This window comes from Ornithorhynchus anatinus, chromosome 4, assembly GCF_004115215.2.
Source record: "Ornithorhynchus anatinus isolate Pmale09 chromosome 4, mOrnAna1.pri.v4, whole genome shotgun sequence".
In the NCBI taxonomy this organism is placed as follows: Eukaryota; Metazoa; Chordata; class Mammalia; order Monotremata; family Ornithorhynchidae; genus Ornithorhynchus; species Ornithorhynchus anatinus.
The window spans coordinates 118,906,624-118,912,240 of NC_041731.1; the positions used below are offsets into that span (position 1 = coordinate 118,906,624).

General features: G+C 42.2%; 1 non-coding gene across 1 annotated transcript; it reads left to right on the top strand.

Annotated features, from left to right (window-relative positions):
- The first annotated feature begins 230 nt into the window (after positions 1-230).
- Positions 231-368, top strand: LOC114811926. Its single transcript, XR_003759621.1, has one exon. It is a non-coding gene; the product is annotated as a small nucleolar RNA SNORA7 (small nucleolar RNA).
- The last annotated feature ends 5,249 nt before the right edge of the window (positions 369-5,617 follow it).

The window sequence follows — 5,617 nt, forward strand, 5'->3', positions numbered from 1 at the left end:
TAGTCAATAGTTTTGATTGCATGTTTTCTGTTTATTGTGTGCAGAGCACTCTATTGGGTGCTTGAAAGTGTTCAATAGAGTAAATACACCTTCCCTGCCCTCAAGTAGTGTACAAATCTACCTCAGTTTCCACATCTATAAAATGGGGATAATAATACCAGCCATGTCCTCCTACCTCGCAGGATTGTTGCAAGGGCTGAGTTTAATTCATGTGAGACCACTTTGTTAATTCCCTCTCAGGATTGCACCTGGAGAGTTTCCAGTACTCTTCCAGTCTTGGCTTTGGGAGGGAGAGTCAAGCAGATGTATATCCATGCCAATCCTAGCTTGGGCAGTGGCTAGCGAGTGAAAGGCAATCTGGCACAAGTCAAAATTCACCTGTTCTGGGCAGCGCTGGCTTGGGAGTAGTCGAGGGTGGAGACTCAAGTTGACTGCTCCTAAGAAGGCAGTGGTAAACCACTTCTGTACTTTTACCAAGAAAATTCTATGGAACCACTACCAGAGAGATTGCAGAAGCGAAGGGGGCAATCTGAGAGATATGTGTCTATGAAGTCTGTATAGGTTGGAGACAACTCAACAACATAAGATGAGACAAGACTCTGGTAATAAGAGTCTTATAGAATACCAAGGTATTATTATACATTTGAGACCGTGAGCACCACGAGGGAAAGGGACTGAATCCAACCCAATTTGCTTGTATTCACCCCAGCACTTAGTAATAATAACGTTGGTATTTGTTAAGCACTTACTATGTGCCGAGCACTGTGCCTATTTAGTAAGCACTTCACAAATACCATGATAATAATAATAATAATAATGTTGGTATTTGTGAAGTGCTTACTATGTGCCGAGCACTGTTCTAAGCAGTGGGGTAGATACAGGGTAATCGGGTTGTCCTACGTGAGGCTCATAGTTAATCCCCATTTTACAGATGAGGTCACTGAGGCATAAAGAAGTTAAGTGACTTGCCCACAGTCACACAACTGACAAGTGGCAGAGCCAGAATTCGAACTCATGACCGCTGACTCCCAAGCACGTGCTCTTTCCACTGAGCCACACTGCTTCTCTAATAATAATGATTTAGTGAGTCAAACTTGGCCTCTGACCACCACTGGGCAGAAGGATGGCCTAGTGGAAATAACACCGGCCTGGTTGTTGGAGCACCTGAGTTCTAACCTAACTCCAACACTTGTCTGCTATGTGACCTTGGGCAAGTCTTTTCACTTCCCTGTTCCTCAGTTACCTTGCCTGTAAAATGGGGATTAAATCCAACTCCCTTCTACTTAGGCTGTGAGCCTCATAGAGGTCAGAATCTGTGTCCAACCTGATTAACTTGTACCTATCCCAGTGCTTAGAACAGTGCTTCACACATAGTGAGTGTTTAATAAATACCATCATTAATGTTATGATTTGAATGGGAAAGCATAGATGGCTGAGAGCATTCTATGTGTAATGGACAATTTCAGATATTTAAGGAAAATTCTATGGAATTGGGAAACTGATCTATTTTTATGTCTACATAATGCCCATCAGTTTTAACCAGTGACACAGTGGTGAAAGAAATCTGAGACTTCTAGCTCTTCTTGCAGTAATTGATTCCATTTGTACCCATAGGGATTTTGCTCATTCTTTTGCTCTGCTTCCATTAGGTAGGCATCAGTGTGGAGATTGAGCATGAATCCCATTTGATTTTGAGATTCACTTCTTATCTAGTTATTTCTGATCAGTGTTTAATTTTCTTTAATTGCTGGCCTCTTAATACCTATGAATCACCTCTATCCCCTCTTGCAGAACCAGAAACAAAAAATTAAAGTTACTAAATACACACACTGTCTTCCTTGTTAGCCATGCGATTTTAATTAAGTTTTAACTAATTCCCTTTATCTTGTCATACTAATTATGACTACCCAAGTCATGTCACATTAATATGTGAAAACAGCTCTCTGGCTTGTGTGGTCAAAGAACAAAGTCATTATGATCCATCTTGCTAAATTAAACCAGGGAGTCTGATGAACTTGCTCTTTGTTACCTTATTTGATAAAAGGTGAAAGGGAAAAGAACTGCTAAGAAAGCAACGCATCATCGAACTGAACAGACTTCTACCATCAAATCTAAATTTGAGTTGAGTCCGGTCTAATGGAGCTGGGTATTGGTTGAAAGTGAGTTGAGGCATGAACTGTAGCCATGCACAAACCGACGATAGTCGTGTTTCTGCTCCAGTAGAAAAATTTAGCCAACTATAAAATACTGGGCAAGCATTTGCGGAGTGCTGTGCAGCGTAGGACCCTGAAAGATGCTACAAACTGGAATTCACTTAACTTCTTCAAGACACTGTCTTTACATGGAAACCATTCAGTTTATATCTTCCCACTCAAAAATCTCCAGTGAATGCCCAGCCACCTCTGCATCAATTAGTGGTATTTATTGAGCATTTTCTGTATGTAGAATGCCAGATTAAGCACATGGAAAAGTAAAATGCAACGGAGTTGGTACACATGAACCCTGCTGGTTTATAGTCTACAGGATTGTATCAAAGAGAAATTCCTTACTGTTGGCAATAAGACACTCAATCAGCTCTGTTCCTTACCTTACCTCACTGATGATCTACTAGGAGCAGCATGACCTAATGGAAAGAGCACAGGACTGGGTATCAAAGGATCTAGTTTCTAATCCTGAATCTTTCACTAGTCTGTTGCTATAAAATTTTGGGCAAGTCACTTAACTTCATCCCTCACTATGTTGAGCCCACAACAAACTGCCTTATTATTAGTACAGTGCTCTGCACGTAGTAAGCACTCAATAAATGCTATTGAATGAATGAATTAGCGATTGTGATCCCACAAACAAGAAGGAAGAGACTGGTGAAGGCACTGATGGGCTCTACCTGAGACAGGTGATTGCTGGGCTATGAGAGCGGAGCAGGGAGGGAGGAATGGCTTTCTCTCCGAGGCAAGCAGAGAGAAACAAGCATTCAAGCAGAAGCAGCAGCAGAACAGCACTGGTAAGCAGAAAGAAGAAGGGTTGGCAGAATGGGCTCCCTTGACCAGCAGACTGGTATTGGACCCTTGGTGGGGTAGAGTGAGTAAGTGTGTTATTTGTCACTCCCTAGTGTTTTTGTTAAACTCAGTAAAAAAACCTTTCCACAGTAACCTTGGTGATCATAGGTGTGGTTTGACTTTACTACATGTCACCAAGGCTCCCCTGGTCCGGTTATGTTCTGCTTGGTATGAGCCAGGAGTTCACGACACTCACTTTCCTCAACTGTAAAATGGGGATTAAGACTATGAGCTCCATGTGGGACAGGGGCTGTGACCAAACTGATTATCTAATATCTACCACAACCATTAGTTAATTGTATTTATTGAGCACTTACTGTGTGCAGAACACTGTACTAAGTGCATGGGAGAGTACAATATTAACAAACACACTCCCTGCCCACGAGAAAATAATAATGATAATAATAATAATAATAATCATGGTATTCATTAACGGCTTACTATGTGCCAAGCACTTTTCTAAGCTCTGGGTAATTCAAGATAATCAGGTTGTCCCATGTGGGGCTTACAGTCTTAATCCCCATTTTATAGGAACTTTTTTTTTTTTTAGTAAAGTGATCCATTAAGCAGAGTTATCTGAGGATTAGAGTGAGGGCAGACAGGAGGTAGGAAGGTAGAAGATATTTGTCAATGAGTTGTATTTCTTGCATATGTTCTATATTCCTAATATTTGATATTTGACCAGCTTCAGAGGTTTCAGGGATAAAAGGATCTCCATGGACACCTGCTTATTCAGCTCAGAGCAGCAGCTGTTTCAATACACAATTTAATGTTTGAGCACCTGGGATATGATTTTCCTTTCCAAGGAGACTGCAAACTCAAGGGAATATATTAAAGTGAGAAGTTTCCTAACTTCCTCATAAACAGAATCCCCACAGAAAATCCTGTTCGGGTGTCACTGTGCTACAGTACGTTGAATTCAGATGCATGTGATCTTAGTCACTGCTGAAGTCTCCTAAAAGCAGTAATGGGATCTATCAATTAATTATATTTATTGAGCACTTCCTGTATGCAGAACACTGTATTGAGCATATGGGAGAGTACAACATAACAGATTGGTAGACATGTTCTCTGTCCATGAGGAGCTTACAATCTAATAATAATAATGGTATTTTTTAAGCACTTACTATGTGCCAAACACTGTTCTAAACACTGGGATAGATACAGGGTAGCTTTAGCTACCTCCTTGTAGCTGGGTTAGCTACAAGGTAATCAGGCTGTCCCACGTAGGGCTCACAGTCTTAATCCTCATTTTATAGATGAGGTAACTGAGGCACAGAGAAGTTAAGTGGCTTGCCCAAGGTCACACAGCAGACAAATGGTGGAGCCAGGATTAGAACCTATGTCCTCTGACTCCCAAGCCCATGCTCTTGCCACTAAGCCATGCTGCTTCAAAGGGAAGATGAAGGAAGGAGCTAGAGGGAGGAGCTTAGAGCTGATTTATTAGAAATTTCAGTCAGTCCATATTTATTGAGTGCTTCCCGTGTGCAGAGCACTGTACTAAGTGCTTGGGAGTGCATAGTACAAAAATACAGGCTCATTCCCTGCCCACAATGAGTTTACAATCTGTTGGCAAGGAGGGTGGAGACAGACAACAATATACATAAATAAATGTTACAGATATGAACATATCCACTTGGGACAACCTGATTACTTTGTAACTACCCCAGCTCTTAGAACAATGCTTTGCATATAGTAAGTGCTTAACAAATACCATAATAATAATAATAACGTAAGTGCTGGGCTTGTGAAGAGTTGTGTGGGTTCAGGTCTCTATTTGATAGGTAATAATAATGTTGGTATTTGTTAAAGTGCTTATTATGTGCAGAACACTCTTCTAAGCGCAGGGGCTCCGCCCCTTGTCTGCTGTGTGACTGGGGGCAAGTCACTTCACTTCTCTGGCCTCAGTTACCTCATCTGTAAAATAGGGATTGAGACTGTGAGCCCCATGTAGGACAGAGATAGTGTCAACCCATTTTGCTTGTATTCAATCGTTGATTCAATGAGTACTTACTACTATGTGCAGAGCACTGTACTAAGAGCTTGGAATGTACAGTTCGGCAACAGATGGAGACAATCCCTGCCCAGTAACGAGCTCACAGTCTAAATGGGTGAGACAGACATCCAAGCAAAACAGAACAAAACAAAACAACATCATCAAGATAAATAGAATTATGGAGATATACACCTCATTAACAAAATAAATAAGTTAATAAATAATATATACAATTATGCACAGTGCTGGGGGGGGAGCAGAGGGTGGGGTGCGGGAGAGGGGAGGAGGAGCAGAGGGAAAGGGGGGGCCTCAGTCTGGGAAAGCCTCCTGGAGGAGGTGAGATCTCAGTAGGGCTTTGAAGAGGGGAAGAGAATTTGGCGGACGTGAGGAGGGAGGGCATTCCACGACAGCAGTAGGATGTAGACCAGGGGTCGAAGGTGGGATAGGCGCAAACGGGGGACAGTGAGGAGGTGAGTGGCAGAGGAGCGGAGTGTATGGGGTGGGCAGTAGAAAGAGAGAAGAGAGATGAAGTAGGAGGGGGAAAGGTGATGGAGACCTTTGAAGC